At 42.0% G+C, this 17,659-nt stretch overlaps 1 protein-coding gene across 7 annotated transcripts in view; it reads left to right on the forward strand.

Annotated features, from left to right (window-relative positions):
* ACKR2 (atypical chemokine receptor 2) overlaps nucleotides 1–17,659 on the forward strand; it is a 55,679-nt gene that overhangs the window by 16,675 nt on the left and 21,345 nt on the right. For all 7 annotated transcript variants that reach the window (XM_047875066.1, XM_047875063.1, XM_047875070.1 and 4 more), the window contains 2 exons: nucleotides 2,489–2,548; nucleotides 8,338–8,526. The gene's annotated coding sequence lies outside the window, so the exon portion shown is untranslated. The remainder of the gene's footprint in view (nucleotides 1–2,488; nucleotides 2,549–8,337; nucleotides 8,527–17,659) is intronic.

Genomic DNA, 17,659 nt, shown 5'->3' on the forward strand with positions numbered 1-17,659 from the left:
CTTTGGGCAGTGAGAGAAAATCAGATTGCTTTTTAGCCTAGATGTATGCATCTTTCAATCTTTGCCTTAAAAGAAACTACAGGCCTGAAAAAAATGTGTGTAAAGTCAACAAGGAAAGGAAAATAGCTCTAGTCAAAAGGTTGAATTCCAGTGAGATAAGTCAATGGATACTCACATGCTGACGTTAGCTAAGGAATGTCAGATCAAATTCATCCTGAGAGGGTCACTTCTGGGGGGGACCAAAATGAATTATTTTATTGCAGACTGTTATCCTTCCAGAGCCCATGTGTATGTGAATGTTCTGGGAAGGTCTGAGGGTATGAGATTTAGAGAGGTGAATTCATTCCATATACCAGTTAGACATTTTATTCTAATTCAGGATAAAGGCTGATAATTTTGGAGCTAATCAGATATTTCTCATCAGGAATGCAGTGTGATACAGGTTTTAAAGCCAGAATGTAAAACCCTTCTCTAGTAACTTCTCAAAATAGATTTATAATAGGAAATAAAGTTATAATATGAAGTACAATACCTGCAATTGTGGTGGTGCCAGTTAAATAAAACAAGGGGATAATACAAGGGCTGGCCCACGGTTTATATAATAGTAGACAAAATGCGTGGTGTCTTTATAACCATCATCATGGTCATGTTGATTTACAGCCACCGAGGGAGAGGGGAACACTAAGCCATCTGATGTTGGAGAATTAGAGAAGGGACAGAGCAGGTCTCCTGGTGGGTAACAGATGTGAGCAGGGTGAAAAAGAAGAGATAAGGTCTGCGAAAGGAAAGGGCCATCGAGGTTGGAATGTGTAAGATATATGATTTGATCAATGCAAAGTACCCAGAAAGTTGCACACCTGGGCTTTGGTAGAGGCAAGGGACAGGAAAACTGCTACCCCTGTGTCCACCTAGGTGTGTCTGGACTCTTACAACTTTCAAACAAGATTAGTTCACTAGAAGCAAATAAATCATCCACATGACTGTGCTCCAGGCAATCGCCCCTACTGAATTGATGACTAAGGCAGTCCACCTATGACTTATCAGAAATTCTCTTCCCAAGGAGGTAAGGAGGGAAAATGGGTGTGGTGGACCAGGAATTATGGGCAATTCTAGGTGAGCCAGAGTGAGTCACCTTCCCCAGTTGACTTCTGGCTAATACTGGAGACTAGGTCAAGGGCTTTTGCTTCTGCTGCTCATTCTTTTCACCTTTCCCCCAAATCCTTACTCTGTCAGCTCTTCGATTTTTCTGATAAGGCTCTGGAGCTGGAGCAGCTCTAATTTTATAGATAGGGCTCCTGAGACCCAGATTGGAGAAGAGATTTGCCCTAATTCCTATAGCACATTGTTTTCAGAGCTGAGAGTGGACTGCCTCTTGACTGCCAGCCTCTTGCGCTCTGTCCTCCACCATGCGGTTTTCCTCTTTGAGTCTTTTCCCCATTGTTCCAACTGAGAGGCAAAAAGGACACAAGACATGGCAGAAACTTGAAGAGGTTATCCCTCAACTATGAAGTGCCCCATGGAACATATAGAGACTAAGGAGGAGTTTGGGAGCAGAGTCTCACCTTCCATGACCCTATCCTCAAGAGAAAAATCCAGTTTCAGGTTACAATTTCTAAAGTGTAAACTCTGAACTAATGAACTCTGTGATGCTTTCATCAATCTCTAATATTTTTCTTTTGGGATTTCTTTTCAAATTTTTGTTTTCAGTATCCCCCCTTTTCAGTAGCTTTTTTAAAATAAATTTTTTATTAAGTATAACATACCATGTTACATTAGTTTCAGATGTACAATATAATGATTCAACAATTCTATACATTTCTCAGTGCTCATCACATTAAGTGTACTGTTAACCCCCCTTCACCTATTTCACCAACCCCCCCACCTCCCTCTGGCAACCACCTGTTTGTTCTCTGTATTAAACTTCTAAAAGTTTGTTATCTTACAACAAGATACATATTTCTCTCCCCTGATGAATGTCGTCTTTCCTGCCTGAATGTCCCAAGGCCTCTCTTCCTCCAGTGAGCACAAAAAAACCTTGGAGGGTCCTTAGGTTGAATCCAGTATCAAAGAGAGTGTGCAATTTGCCTATGTAAAGAATTGGAAGTCCTCATCTCTCCTGCTGATGAGCACTCCCCTCCTTCCTTTTGCAGTATAGTCCCTATAAGCGAAAACATCTTGCTTTTAAATCTTTTCTGTACCCCCTTCTCCCAAAATTTGGCCTAGCCAATGAAGTATAGAACAACACAGACTCCAAGAGGAGCAGAAGTGTAATGCAGGATGAAGCAAGTGCCTGCTAATGAGACCCCTTAATTTCTTACTTTTGTGTCCTCTTCTGGGCCTGTGGGAGCCTTCCACTCCTGGAGAGGCTGCATCTAAACTCCTACCCTGGGCTTTTCAGAAAGGCTTTGTTGTTTCAGGTAAGCATCATAAACTAAAGCTGGCTGTGTATCTGTTTGACTATCTGTCTGGCCTCTGTTGTACCTTTCAGGTCTCAGACTCCTCAGACTCCTCAAAATCAAGTGCACCTATTTCTCCTCAGGCTAGATAGGTAAGTGTTCTGTAGATGCTCCTGTCTGGGTCAGGAAGACAACTCCAACTTCCCCCAAATCAGTTACTTTAATTTTTTTTTTAAGTTTGTTTATTTTTAGGGGCGCCTGGGTGGCTCAGTTGCTTGAGTGTCCGACTTTGGCTTAGGTGATGACCTCCCAGTCTGGCAGTTTGAGCCCCGTGTCAGGCTTTGTTCTGACAGCTCGGAGCCTGGAGCCTCCTTCGGATTCTCTGTCTCCCTCTCTGCCCCTTCCCCAGCTCACACTCTGTCTCTCTCTGTCTCTCTCTCAAAAATAAATAAACATTAAAAAAAAGTTTTATGTATTTTGAGAGATAGAAAGCACGAGTGGAGGAGGGGCAGAGAGAGAAGAGAGAGAATCCAAGCTGGCTGTGCACTGCCAGTGCAGAGCCTGATGCAGGGCTTGAACTAATGAACCATGAGATCATGACCTGAACCAAAGGTGGACACTCAATCTACTGAGCCACCCAGGTGCCCCCAAATCCATTAATTTCAAAGACTTTGGTTCCTCTTATGTATAATTAGGGATTAGTGTACAAGAGATGACCCAAAACTTCCAAGATTGATCCTGGAACCATAATATCTTGAAATGTTTAAGGAAAAAAAAAAAAAAAAAAAAGGAAACTCTCATCATGACCAGATTGGGTCAGAGATCTGTGAGAAAAGGAGGCTTAACAAGTAAAAGCCTAAATCCTTAATTGCCACCTAGAAGTTGTAACATCTCATTAAGGATATTTCTAAAAATTCTTTTCTGGAAAGTCTTTTATGTACTTGCACAGAGCCCCTGATAGCAAAAGATCAAGCCCTCCTACGTTTAGAGGAGGTGTGCCAGTTATCACTTAATACCTCCTTATTTCAGATCTATCCTTCATTGCTTTGCTTGGGATACTAGAACATTTCTTCCTTACAGCTCAATGTTGAGCTTTATCAGTAGAGAGTGCTGGAAGGCCAATTTCATCTACATAAGCAAGTGGTTTCTTCCTTCTGGCTTCTGCTTACTAGTACCCCAGCTGTGGGGGAGTCCTGCTTGCCAGCCAATGCCCACAGTTTCCTGCTTCAGCTACTGTGTACCAGCTCTGGCTAGGGTGATCTAGTGTACTACTGTGTCATCTGATGACTTGTGACTGCAGTCACACCCTCTCCAGTGAGGTCAGTGTCCCACCCTTAGGGAGAGGCTCCACCCGCTCCTGCCTCCCCCCCAACCCTGTCCAAGTAGGTTCTTTTGGTTACCCTCCGTCTGCCTTAGGGTATTCTTTAGAGTTCTCTTTTATTTCCTCATAGTAGTTAGCTCCCTTTAAGTAGTTAATAATTCTTTATATTAAACTGTCCCTGCTCAAAATACTGTGATTGCTATCTCCTGAATGTACTTTCATTGGCCTTGATGCTGAAAATGCAATTACTGGTAAATGACGGTACCCTAGTAGGTCACGGTTTTGATAAATTCAAAATCCATTGAACATGTGAAAATACATCGGTCCTAATATTACTAGAAACTATACAAAATGAGTCAGAATGAGTTTTATTCAGCTGGAAGTCATATCTATGAATTTTATATTTAGAATTGTTATTAAATCATTGTATGGTTTAATGGTAGTGAAATGAACTCTAACAAAATTTTGGAGACTGAGATTTCTGGAATAAGAGAGTGATTCTCCCTTTTCCTTGAGTAGCATCAGCACCCAGAATAGCAGAAAGTCTCCATCTTTTAAGATGTTAGATATCCAGTTCTGTCAAATTGGAAAAAAAAAAAAAAACCCTCCCCAATCTGTCCATCAGATTAAGAAATTCCATTGCCACACACACAACATGTATGACTGACTCTAGACCAGTGCTGTGCAGTAGAAATAGATGGTAGGCCTCAAATGTAATTTAAAATTTTCTATGGTCACATTAAAGAAAAGAGAGAAACAGGTAAAATTAATTTTAACAATATATTTAATTTAGGGGCGCCTGGGTGGCTCAGTCAGTTCGGTGGCTGACTTTAGCTCAGGTCATGATCTCATGGCTCGTGAGTTTGAGCCCCATATTGGGCTCTGTGCTGACAGCTCAGAGCTGGAGCCTGCTTCAGATTCTGTGTCTCCCTGTCTCTATGCCTGTTTCCTGCTCACACTCTGTGTCTCTGTGTCTTTCAAAAATAAATAAACATAAAAAAAATTTTAAAAACCCAATATATTTAATTTAATCCAAAGTAGTGAAAATATTATCAAGATAATAATCATTATTAAATTATTAATTAACATTAAATTGTTGATATTTACATTCTTTTATATGTACCAAGTATTTGAAACCTGGTATGTGCTTTATGCTGTAAAACTTCTCAGTGTAGACTAGTCACATTTCAATGTTTATTTATTTTTGAGGGGGGGGGGAGGGAGCATGAGCGGGGAGGGGCAGAGAGAGAGGGAGACACTGAATCTGAAACAGGCTCCAGAGTCTGAGCCGTCTGCACAGAGCTGGACACTGGGCTTGAACTCGTGAACCACGAGATTATGACCTGAGCTGAAGTCGAATGCTTAATTGGCTAAGCCACTGAGGCACCCTAGACTAGTCACCCTTCAAATGCTCAATAGCCACATATGACTAGTGGCCACTCTGTTGGACAGTGCAGCTCTTGAATATGGGTTGACCACCATGTGAGGTCACGGGAGCGACTTTAAGTTGTGACTTTTTGGGACACAGTTAAGAAAAAAGGAACTGCATGAAAAATATTGGACTTTATTCTATAGCTTTATTGAACCTATTAATATTGTATTTTAAACCATTTTTTGTGTTAGATACAAATAAATGTAGTAGTGATGATGTGTATTACTTTAGGAATCAAGAATTTCAGTATAAAAGAAAAGGAAGTACAATTACAGAATTAAGAATCTAGGTTGGGAACACTGTTGGGCATTACTGTGGAGTTTGTTACTCCTGTTAATCCTGTTGATCTGAACCCACTTATTGGTAGCATGAAGATTACAGAAACTGTTAAAAATAGCAGTTTGGAGACATTTTCTGACTCAAAGCATACTTAGTAGAATGAAACTGTAAGTTCTTGACTTGACCTTGAGTCAGGGGAAGCCATGTGAAATATCCAAAATCCAGTTGGATCTAATTTTAAAGATCCTTAGGAGTTACATTGTATGAATATGACAGAACACAATTTCATCAGGTCTTTGTGTCTTAAAATTAAATTCAAAAGACATTACTGTGGAACCTCAAGTTTAAGGGTCTCTAGATACATCTACATATCTTTACTTTTTAATGGAAAGATATTTACATATCTTAACATATGTACATTTATATATCTTAAGATTTCAAAACTCAATCAAGGGGCGCCTGGGTGGCTCAGTTGGTTAAACGTCCGACTTTGGCTCAGGTCATGATCTCATGGTTGGTAGGTTCGAGCCTTGCATCAGGCTCTGTGCTGACAGCTCAGAGCCTGGAGCCTGCTTCAGATTCTGTGTCTCCCTCTTGCCCTGCCCCTAACCTAACTCATGCTCTGTTTCAAAAATAAATACATTAAAAAGAAAAAAAACTCAAGTAATCAACTTGACTAGGAGCTACAGACTTCTTAGGGAGAAAAACTTGAGCAGGGGAAGTGGGCTAGGTGATCACCTCTCTATTTATATATTTAGGTATATATTTTCTTTTTTTTTCCTGGAGTATTTTAAAGCAAATCCCAGATATCATATCTTTTCACCCAGTTATTACCCCATGACATTATGAAGTCATTAACATAATCATATATAGAGTTTAGGGTTGCTGATGGGGTCTCAAATAAGATTCTTAACCTTGCAGCCCAAGTATCTGCTAATAAATAGCTTCGGTTCACTGGTATGCTAATTGCTTTCTTTAGGTGGGTAAACATCTTCTAACCTTAGAATAAATCATAGAAATATAAAAGAGAAGATACCATTAGTATTAATATTTTTTTGTGTTAAGAAAATGGCTTTGGGGCACCTGGGTGGTTCAGTTGGTTAAGGGTCTGACTTCGGCACAGGTCATGATCTCAAGGTTCATATGTTCAAATCTGGGCATCAGGCTCTGAGCTGACAGTGCAGAGCCTACTTAGGATTCTCTCCCTCTCCTCTCTCTCTCTCTGCCCTTCCCCCACTTCTGTGTGTACTCTCTCTCTTTCTCAAAAACAAATAAAACTTTTTTTAAAAAGCTGCTTTGCATATTTTATGGGTTTTTTTTTTTAATGTTTTTATTTAGGGGCACCTGCTTGGCTCAGTGGCCAAGCGTCCAACTTCGGCTCAGGTCATGATCTCACAGTTCATGGGTTCAAGACCTGCATCAGGCTCTGCGCTGACAGCTCAGAACCTGGAGCCTGCTTCAGATTCTGTGTCTCCCTCTCTCTCTGACTCTTCCCCACTCACACTCTATCTTTCAAAAAACTAAATAAGCATTAAAACAAAAGAAAAAGCGTTTTTATTTATTTTGAGAGAAGCAGAGAAAGAGAGAACAGGGGAAGGGCAGAGAGAGAGGGAGAGAGAAAAATCCCAAGCAGACTGTGTACTGTCAGCACAGAGCCTGATGCAGAGCTTGCTCACACGAACCTCGAGATCATGACCTGAGCCGAAATCAAGAGGCAGACGCTTCACCGACTGAGCCACCCAGGTACCCCTGCATATTTGATGTTTTATAGATCTGTCACAGGAGGATGGGTTTGGACTGGTAGCTTTGTAACTAATTTGGAATGTTTGAGCAATACAGATTTTTTATTTTAAGATGAACCCTTATTAAATTATTCTTAATATTTTGAAATATCTAATATACCTTTGGATTCCTAATATTTATACACCTAGGGTATTGGATTTACGAGTATGAATTTCTACCCAGAAAGTTTTGCTTATTGTAAGTTAAAGCACTTGAAGTATGTAAAGGGAAATGCTGGAGATGAAGCAGTCCACTATGTGAATACATTTATAAGCACGCTCTTCCAATCCCTAGCCCCTTGTCACTTTCCAATGTAAGAACGACCACAGAGCCTACAAAATGGGGCTGCAATATAGAAAAGCTGCCCGGACACTAACAGGTTGCTAGCCTGTCCTATGTATAGCTTCCACCAAGATGGGCGACTTATGGACTTATGGTCTCTAAGTCCCTCCCTGCTCATCAGAGCCAGCCAGCATCTTAACACACAATTGAATGAAGGAGCATGATAGAATGAAAAATGCTAGGTATGCACCTGGGTTTTGCCATATATTGATTTTTCATTGTGTGCACTGCCTTTCTTCTGCCACTGTAATGTGGGAAAGCACCCTAGAAGAGATGGTCCCAGCATTAGGAGAATCCACAGGGCCGGAGCTGTTATGCTTATTCTTTGGGTAGCCTTGAGGCGACCCCTACTGGAAGGCAGATGCTACCACAGTCAGAAGAACTCCGAAAATGCATTCCTTCCTGGAAAAAGATAGACTCCTATCTAAACTCAGACTGATGCTTCATTTTATGGGACAAGTTGTCCAACATGTGCCTAAATTACAAACCACACATCCCTTCCAACCTCCAAATCACTGGTGAGACAGAAGCAAAACTATGGCACTAAGCAAAACTATATAAAACTTTTCAGCAAGCAGGCTTTATGTGGCCTGAGGCTCTACTAAGGATCAAGATGAACTCTAATGCTGCAGTTCTACAATCCACCAGATTTTGGGACTCAGCCTATGTCAATACTATTATCTATCTGGCATTCCGTTAGTGTCACTCCAACCTTGAGAGCTTTCTTTCTTGTCTGTTGCCTCCTTATTGTCAAGTACTCACTTATATCCTGGGTTCCTTTGCAGCCCAGGTCACCCTGGACATCATACAGCACATATGTTCTAGCAGGATATGAAAAGGAATTTTAAGAACCCAGATGGCAGTAGTCTTATGACATTCTTTTGACCATCCCCATGACTCTATGGGGCTCTAGACCATCCTTGAGGCTACAAGAGTGACAAGCCACAACTACATCAAAATTTGTAGCAAATAAGGTAAGTCTGGAGACAATTCATGGTAACTTTATCCTAGGGGGGGGAAAAAGGAATTACCGTGTGGCATTCAAGATGGACTAAGTGAAGACCACAAAGAAATTTTGTAGGGTGTATGGAGATACCAGATAAATAACCTCAGGTCTAGTGTATGAAATGGGAGACTGGGCTAAACCAGGATTCTTAAGTCCTCACCTTGCTTACCACCATAGTTTACTGCTGCATATCAGGAAGGTCCATCTTCCCTGCCCTTTTCCACCATAGTTCTCTCCTTCAGATGTCTTTGGCAGTGGTAATTCATGGCCACTGAGTAGTTGGTACACAACAGACTTTAACATTGTAAAGTTCTTGGCTGCATATTCCACCTTTGGGATGCAATGTGCTAGATACTATAAAAATTCTGCCATCTAAAGGTTACCTAAGACATGGATCCTCCCTGACATTGTGTGTGTGTGTGTGTGTGTGTGTGTGTGTGTGTGTGTGTGTGTGAGCTGCTTTGGAATATAAAGAACTCATCTTTAGGGACATTTGGTTTTATATCCTTTTTCTAGCTCTAATCCTTGGAACTGGGATTTTTGAACTAGAGAGACCCATTGTAAAACCTGTGGGGATTCTAGAAAAAGGCCTAATGCAACTAGGGATGCCACTGGGGCTCTACAAACCAAGGAGTTGTCTCTTACCTCTGTAAAGGAAGAATAAAATAGCTCAGGAATTTTAACTGTGATTCAAGGAAGATAGAAAAATATAACCTTACAATTGAAGAAGTATTCCAGTTTCTTTACAAGAGAGGAACAATGCATTAATTGGTTTGGGTAGATCCTGGACATTGGTGGACAATTACTAAAAGTTATTTTTTTTTTTTTTTTTTTTTTAAATTTTTTTCAACGTTTATTTATTTTTGGGACAGAGAGAGACAGAGCATGAACGGGGGAGGGGCAGAGAGAGAGGGAGACACAGAATCGGAAACAGGCTCCAGGCTCCGAGCCATCAGCCCAGAGCCCGACGCGGGGCCCAAACTCACGGACCGCGAGATCATGACCTGGCTGAAGTCGGACGCTTAACCGACTGCGCCACCCAGGCGCCCCTAAAAGTTATTAATTACTGGGGGTACCTGGGTGGCTTAGTCGGTTGAACATCTGACTCTTGATTTCAGCTTAGGTCATGATCTCACAGTTCATGAGATTGAGCCCCATGTGGGAGACTCTGCTGGCAGCATGGAGACTGCTTGGGGTTCTCTCTCTCTGCCTCTCCCTTGTTCTTTCTCTCTCTCTAAATAAATAAACAAACAAACTCTCCCCTCCACTTTTGGGTGGTGGGGGGAGGTGCAGAGAGAGAGGGGAGAGACAACTCCAAGCAGGCTCCGTGTGCCATCAGTGTGAAGCCCAAGATCATGACCTGAGCCGAAATCAAGAGCCAGACGCTCAACCGACTGAGCCACCCAGGCACCCCTAGTCTGACTCCATTTTTGATGTTTGACTGCTGACAGCCCTCAAGCCCCATCACTCCCTTTTTCCGTCCTGCCGCACACCTGGACATGCTGCTAAGAAAACCCATGTTTCCTTGTTGTGGATGGGAATCCAAGCCACACAAACCCCAGCCTGTGGAAGAGGGAGTCTTCATCTTGGACCTCCTCCACCTCCGGTCACTATAAAAACCCAAGCCACTTGCCCCTTCTGGTCCAGCCAAACAGACTGGCTTGAGTGTTGGCCATGCTTGCCCCTGAAAGCCTCACTATGTGAGAATGAATCTTTCAGACCCTCTTGGTGAGTGTATTGCATCACCATCTCCACCTCCGAGCCAATTTTGGATGGGTGGATACTACCCTCCACGGAGCAACCACAAAGCAAACCCCAAAGTAGAAACTATTCAAATGCCCAGCCACCAGATAAATGGACAGATAAAGTATTGCATAGTCACCCACTGGAACTTATAGGGCGGTAAGAATAAATGAACCTCTATTTCCTGTAATCTTACAATGTTTAACAAAAGGAACCAACGCAAAAGAATATTTTATTATTATTTTTTAAAATTTGAGTGTAGTTGACATAATGTTTCACTATTTTCATGTGTATAACATAGTGATTCATAGTGATTCCATACATTATGCTATGCTCACCACAAGTATAGCTACCATCTGTCACCATACAATGTTATTACAATATCATTGACTGTATTCTCTATGCTGTACCTCTTACTCCTGCGACTTATTCAGTCCATAACCGGAAACCTGTATCTCCCCATCCTCCTCACCCATTTTGCCCATCTCCCACCCCCCTTCTTTCCGGCAACCATCAGTTCTCTGTATTTATAGGTCTAATTCTGCTTTTTGTTTATGTATTCATTTGTTTTGTTTTCTAGATTCCACATATGAGTGAAATCATATGATATTTGTCTTTCTCAGTCTGTCTGCTTTCACTTAGCATAATACCCTAGGTCCATCCATGTTGTCACAAATGGCAAGATCTCATCCTCTTTTATGGCTACGTAATATTTCATTGTGTGTGTATACATACATAAACATGGGTATATGTACATACATACATGCACACACACACCACATCTTCCTTATACAGTCATCTATCAGTAGACACTTAGGGTGCTTCCATATTTTGGCTATGGTAAATAATGCTGCAGTAAACATAGTGCATAGTAGTGCATGTGTCTTTTCAAATTACTGTTTTCATTTTCTTTGAGTAAATACCCAGTAGTGGAATTATTGGATCATGTGGTATTTCTATTTTTAGTTTTTTTGAAGAATCTCCATACTGCTTTTTCACAGTGGCTGCACCAATTTACATTCCCATCAACAGTGCATGAGGGGTCCTTTTTCTCCACATCCTTATAACACTTGTTATTTCTTGTCTTTTTTATGTTAGCCATTCTGACAGGTGTGGAGTGATACCTCTTTGTGGTTTTGATTTGCATTTCCCTGATGTTGAGTGATATTGAGCATCTTGTCAAGTGTCTGTTGCCTGTCTGGATGTCTTCTTTGGAAAAATATCTATTCAAGTCTTCTACCTGTTTTTTTAACTGGATTGTTTGTTTTGGTGTTAAGTTGTATACTTTTTTTAAAATATATATTTTAGATATTAACCCTTTATCAGACATATCATCTGCAAATATCTTATGCCATTCAGTAGGTTGCATTTTTGTTTTGTTGATGGTTTCCTTTGCTGTGCCAAGTGTTTTATTTTGATGTACTCCCAATAGTTTATTTTTGTTTTTGTTTCCCTTGCCTCAGGAGGCATATCTAGAAAAATGTGTCTATTGATAGCCAATGTCAGAGAAATTACTGCCTATGTTCTCTTCTAGGATTTTTATGGTCTCAGGTCTCACATTTAGGTCTTTACTCCATTTTGAGTTTATTTTTGTGACTAGTGTTAGAAAGTGGTCCAGCTTCATTCTTTTGCACATAGCTGGCCAGTTTTCCCAACACCATTTATTGAAGAGACTGTCTTTTCCCCATTGTATATTCTTGCCTCCTTTCTCATAGATTAATTAGCCATCTAATTGTGGGTTTATTTCTGGACTCTCTATTCTGTTCTATTTATCTATGTGTCTATTTTTGTACCAGTGCCAGACTGTTTTGATTACTGTAGCTTTGTAGTATATCTTGAAATCTGGAATCATGATACCTTCAGCTTTGTTCTGCTTTCTCAAGATTGCTTTGGCTATTCGGGATCTTTTGTGGTTCCATACAAATTTTAGTATTATTTGTTCTAGTTTCTGTGAAAAATGCTATTGGTATTTTGATAGGGAATCATATTAAATCTGTAGATTGCTTTGTGCAGTATGGACTTTTTAACAATATTAATTCTTCCAATCATGAGCATGGAATATCCTTCCATTTGTGTCATCTTCATTTTCTAATATATTCTTTATGACTGCATTTAAATAAAGGGTAAGAGCAGGCAAAGTTAACCTATGTTAAAAGTCAGGATGGTCACCACCATTCTTAGAGTAGTAGGTTACTGGAAAGGAGCACAAAGTGGGTGCTTTTTTGAATGTCAGGCTCAATTTGGAAAAAAAATAAAAGCGGAGCAGGATGAGGGAATGTTCTCAGCTCTGAGGGACGAGGTCTGGCTTGGCCTTTTGGGCTGAAGGATTAAGAATGTGAACTGGCTCCATCCAGTGGCCAAATGTGGATATGCCATGTCAATGCTTAAAAGCAGGACATGACAGGCCTCTCTTGGACGCCTCATAGTGTCAGTCAATTTTGGGAGTGGGGTGAAGATTCTGGGCTCATAAATGGGATAGAGTATGTCAGTAGGACCTGAAATCAGTATTTCTGTCCTGCTACAGAAATCTGGGCTCAGCCAGGCTGAGGGGGGACAAATGACTTCCCTGAAGGGAAAGTTAGGAAGCCCAGGGAAAGGTGGACCCTACCCCAGCCCTCCTATCTCCATCTAGGCTTTATCTGCCCCATGAGGCAGTCTGGGCTGGGTTTGAACTTCAGCTTTACTCAGGTATATGCTAATCTAGTGATCCCCATTCTAGAAGTGAGGGAACTTCTAGAGGCATAAGTAGTTTGGCTTATGTAAATAGCAGAATTAAGATTTCAACTCAGGTCTGTCTAGCTCCAAACCCAGCCCTAAACCATGATTCTCTATGTAGTGTCTTAACCTCTTCTGTTCCATGGCTCCCTCTGGAAGTCTGTGAAGCCTATGGACCCATCTCAGAATACTGTTTTAAAAATCATAAAATAAAATACATACGGGGGAATGGGGGAGGGAAAAATACATAAGATTAGCAATCCTACTGAAAAACACATATACCACAATATTTTTTCAATTGTGGCATAGCATGTGCTATCTATGTGTATCTCATTTTTTTAATTTATTTTTTTTTAATTTTTTTTTCAACGTTTATTTATTTTTGGGACAGAGAGAGACAGAGCATGAACGGGGGAGAGGCAGAGAGAGAGGGAGACACAGAATCGGAAACAGGCTCCAGGCTCTCAGCCATCAGCCCAGAGCCTGACGCGGGGCTCGAACTCACGGACCGCGAGATTGTGACCTGGCTGAAGTCGGACGCTTAACCGACTGCGCCACCCAGGCGCCCCTATGTGTTTCTTTATTGATGTCTTAAATACAAAGTGGGTCTGAAAACAATTTTCAGAAAGTGATGAGTGTAAATATTTTGAAATGTCTGCTACACTGGTGATGTGAATAAAACTATCAGTGACTTCACTGGTGGCAAGTCATGTATCACATTCTGTTTGAAGGAAATGTTGAATTTCCATCAGAGGTCAGTGAAAATAAGGATATAATCGTGTTCTTATCTAAGTACCTGGATCTCCTGCATACTAGGCTGGGTCCATTGGGGATCCCAATGGGATCCCTTTCTGGGAACAGGGACAGCTTGAGCTATGCAGAGCCTAGATTGTTTTCTTGTGAAAGGAGCAGACCAGGGAGGGCCACTGGCTGAATGATATAAGGTAGAACACAGAAGGCATGTTTTATTTTCATAATTGTGTTTTGGTTTTATTTTGCATTAGGGAATAGCATCAAAGCTTTGATTTTATCGAAAGTATTCCATGAGACAGAGCTGGTATGAGTATTTAAGTTTCAAAAAGGTGATGAGTTGATTTAGAGAGAATATTCATACAATAATACGTAGTACAGGTGGTACGGGGATGTGGCAAAAAATGTGAAAGGCAGGGGGCACCTGGGTGGTTCAGTGGATTAAGTGGCTGTCTGACTTTGGCTCAGGTCATGATCTTGTGGTTTGTGAGTTGGAGCCCCGCATCGGGCTCTCTGCTATCAGTGCAGAGCCTGCTTTGGATCCTCTCTCTCTCTCTCTCTCTGTCTCTCTCTCTGTGTCTCTCTCTCTCTCTGTCTGTCTGTCTGTCTGTCTCTCTCTCTCTCTCTTTCTCTGCTCCCCCCCCCCCCACTCACACACACTCCCTCTCCCTCTCTCTCAAAATAAATAAAACATTACAATTTTTTTAAGAGGTGGAAAAAATGTGAAAGTGGTAGCAATCCTGTTTTGAATCACTGGATCAGGAGATAGGAATCACTTTCATTTTACAGAATTTGAGAGGTTCTTCTGGTTGAGCCCAGCAGTCCCTGCAGCCCTGAATGGGACCAGGGGCTGACGTAAATACACGGTATTTAGGAAAAGCTCAGCAATCCTGGTCCACACCCTTTTATTTCTGGATACACTCAAGGGCAGCATTTCAAACCATAGGTCACCACCCAGAAGCGGGTTGTGAAATCAGTTAAGGGACCACGTCCAACATTTAGAAAATATGAAATAGAACAGAGTAGAAAATATCAAAGCATGTTGTGGGTAGTTAGGGTAATTATTATTTTGTGATGCTTATGCTGTGGACCGCCAGGCAAAATACATTTCCTCCAGTGGGTTACAGGGGAAAGCATCTGCTCTGTGGAAACAGCCTTGCCTTAACCCAAGCCTCTCTCTATAACCCTTGAGCCTCTCTCTATATTCAGCGCCCTCTATTTTGGAGGGATTGAGTTCTCCAGGAGGGAGGACTGGGACCAGGCCAAATAGGCCCCTGGAGCTTTTCAATGTCAGTGTCACCTTCCTGATCTCAGCCTGATGTTCCTCTTTCCAGATTTTCAGCTCACACCCAGGTCTTTTGCTTCCAAACATTCCATCATATTTCCAGTTACAGCATTTCTTTATCTCCTATGGTTTCCTCATTTTGTGGCCACACTTCCCACTCCAATGTGCAATATCTGGGTGGAGGATGTGTTCATCCTGAAGCAGCCTCTGTGTTGTTCTGTCCCACCTCTTCTAGGATCTGCCATCCTGGGGAACCAGAGGAGGCAGAGGGTCCTCTATAGATCTCAAGGGGTTCAGCCCCCCGATTTGGCTTAGCACTGTCTCCCATTGATCTCCCTAAGGGTGACTGGGTGGTAATTTGAGGGAGAAATCCTTGGATAGAGTACGTAGATAACTGTGTTGGCAGACCTTGAGACAAAGTGTTGAGTGTACATTTTAGTTTGGTCTATATGAAATTGCCGTTTTAATAAGTCCAAGAAGATCAGCGATTGGCAAGGTCATGTGGTTCAAGTAGTAGTTTATTTAGGAGACACAGGTAGGAGAGTAGGGAAGTGAGGCAGGGGAGGGAAGGACGCCAATAAAGATTATGTTACCTCTGTTACCCTGTGGGTAGCTGCAACCTGGAGAAACTCAGGGTAGTATACAACACACATCTCAGGGCCGAGGTTGGTGGGGTAGTTTTGTACCAACTCACCCCAGTCATTTGTTAAGGAGTCTTGAGGGGGGGGAGGACCATATGGCTGGGCAGGGGCAAAACAGGCTTCGTTAGCCAGAGCAAGCCCTCAGAGGAAGTAGTGTGGGCACTGCCAGTGGGAAGTCAGCAGTGTATATTGAGCAGGTGAGGCCAGAGTGAGGCCAGGGGATAGGAGGACCACCAAAGTGTCCACTGCGGGTGAGGCCACAGGATAGGAGAATCACCAAAGTGTCTGCTGTAGAAGCTATTCCCATGGATTTTCAAAGTGCCATTGGCTCTTGGCCACATACTCGAGTGTACAAGAAAACACGGTCATAGTTTTCTATAATAACTTATTTTCTGTTTTGAGACCCTAATCCACAGGATATTGAAAAGTAAGCCTCAGTTACTGTGAGGGTCACCCATTTCCCAGAACCTCATCACTTCTATGAGATTCGGTCAGTGCCAAGGTTCAACACTGTACCATCTGGTCTTTGGTGGCATCTGCCCATGGGGGTCTTCACTTAGATGTCATTTCCTGCCTTCCTGTTGGTCACCAGTCCCTTCCATCCACACTCAATCTGATCCGCTGGCACCTTCAGCCCCGGCAGGGCACTGAATACGTCATTCAACTGCTTCTGTGCCAGGTGAGGGTGTGGGATGGGGGCTGCCTGTAGCCCTGCTCATCTTGGATTCACCATTACCGTGTCCCTCTGCCTCTGGACCCCATAAACCCCAGGACTCTGGCTGGGAGGCAGAGCACAGAATCTCTTTAATGTCTACATTGACTTGCTTCTCTCAGACCTCTTATCTTCTCCCTGGCCTGGGGAGTAATTTTTTAGATTGATATAGGATAGAAAGGGAAGCTTGATTTCCTCAAGCCCCTGTATTCCCGTATCATAAATGTGTTTAAAAAATATTTTAACATGGGATGCCTGAATGGCTCAGTCCATTTAGCATCTGACTTCACCTCAGGTCATGATCTCATGGTTCATGGGTTCAAGCCCTGCATCGGGCTCTGTGCTGACAGCTCAGAGGCTGGAGCCTGCTTGGGATTCTGTGTGTTGCTCTCTTTCTGCCCCACCCCCGCTTGTACTCTGTCTCTCTCTCTCTCAAAAATGAATAAACATTAAAAAACTTTTTTTGTAAATGAATAAAAAAATGAAAATATTTTAACAATTATATTTCAGAATTTTTTAAACTTTTTATTTTAAAATAAAATTATCTAAATTATAGACAGGAATTTTAAGAAATAATTCCAAGAGCTCCTGTATACCTTTCATCCAGTTTCTCCCCTTGTAACATCTTGCAAAACTATAGTACAATGTTGTGTCCGGGAAATTGATGTTGATACAATCCCCCTACTTTATTCAAGTCTGACCAGTTTTCTGTGCACTAGTGTGTGGTGTGTGTGCACGTGTGTGCATTTAGTTCCATGCAGTTTTATCTCATGTAGATTTGTGTGACCGTGAGAACAGTTCTGTCACCATGAGGGCCCCTCATGCCATTCTTTCATAGTCTAACAATTGCCATGCTCTTCCTTCCTTAAACCCTGGCATCCACTAATTTGTTCTAATCTGTTTGGTCTTGAGTAGTGTTCCATGCTAGGCATGGAATTTATTTAATCATTTTCCCACCGAGGACAACTGGATTGTTTCAAGTTCTGAGGCATATAATTGGTTTTTAACATATTTTGCTTTATGTTTTTAAAAACATTATTCTGAGAGAGAGTCCAAGGCTTTGTTACACTATCCCAGGGGTCCATTGGCACAAAAGTGTAGTTCTAAAGGAGAAGAGGACTATGTATCTCCACATTTCCTTCTCTCCATAGGGACTGGGTCGGAATGGGAACCACAGAAGGAGCTATTTCAGAGCTTCACGTCTTCTGTGCTGCTGGGGGAAACCTGAGGCAGGTGGTCTCTGTCACCACAGCGA

The sequence above is a fragment of the Prionailurus viverrinus genome, chromosome C2 (genome assembly GCF_022837055.1).
Source record: "Prionailurus viverrinus isolate Anna chromosome C2, UM_Priviv_1.0, whole genome shotgun sequence".
NCBI classification, from domain to species: domain Eukaryota; kingdom Metazoa; phylum Chordata; class Mammalia; order Carnivora; family Felidae; genus Prionailurus; species Prionailurus viverrinus.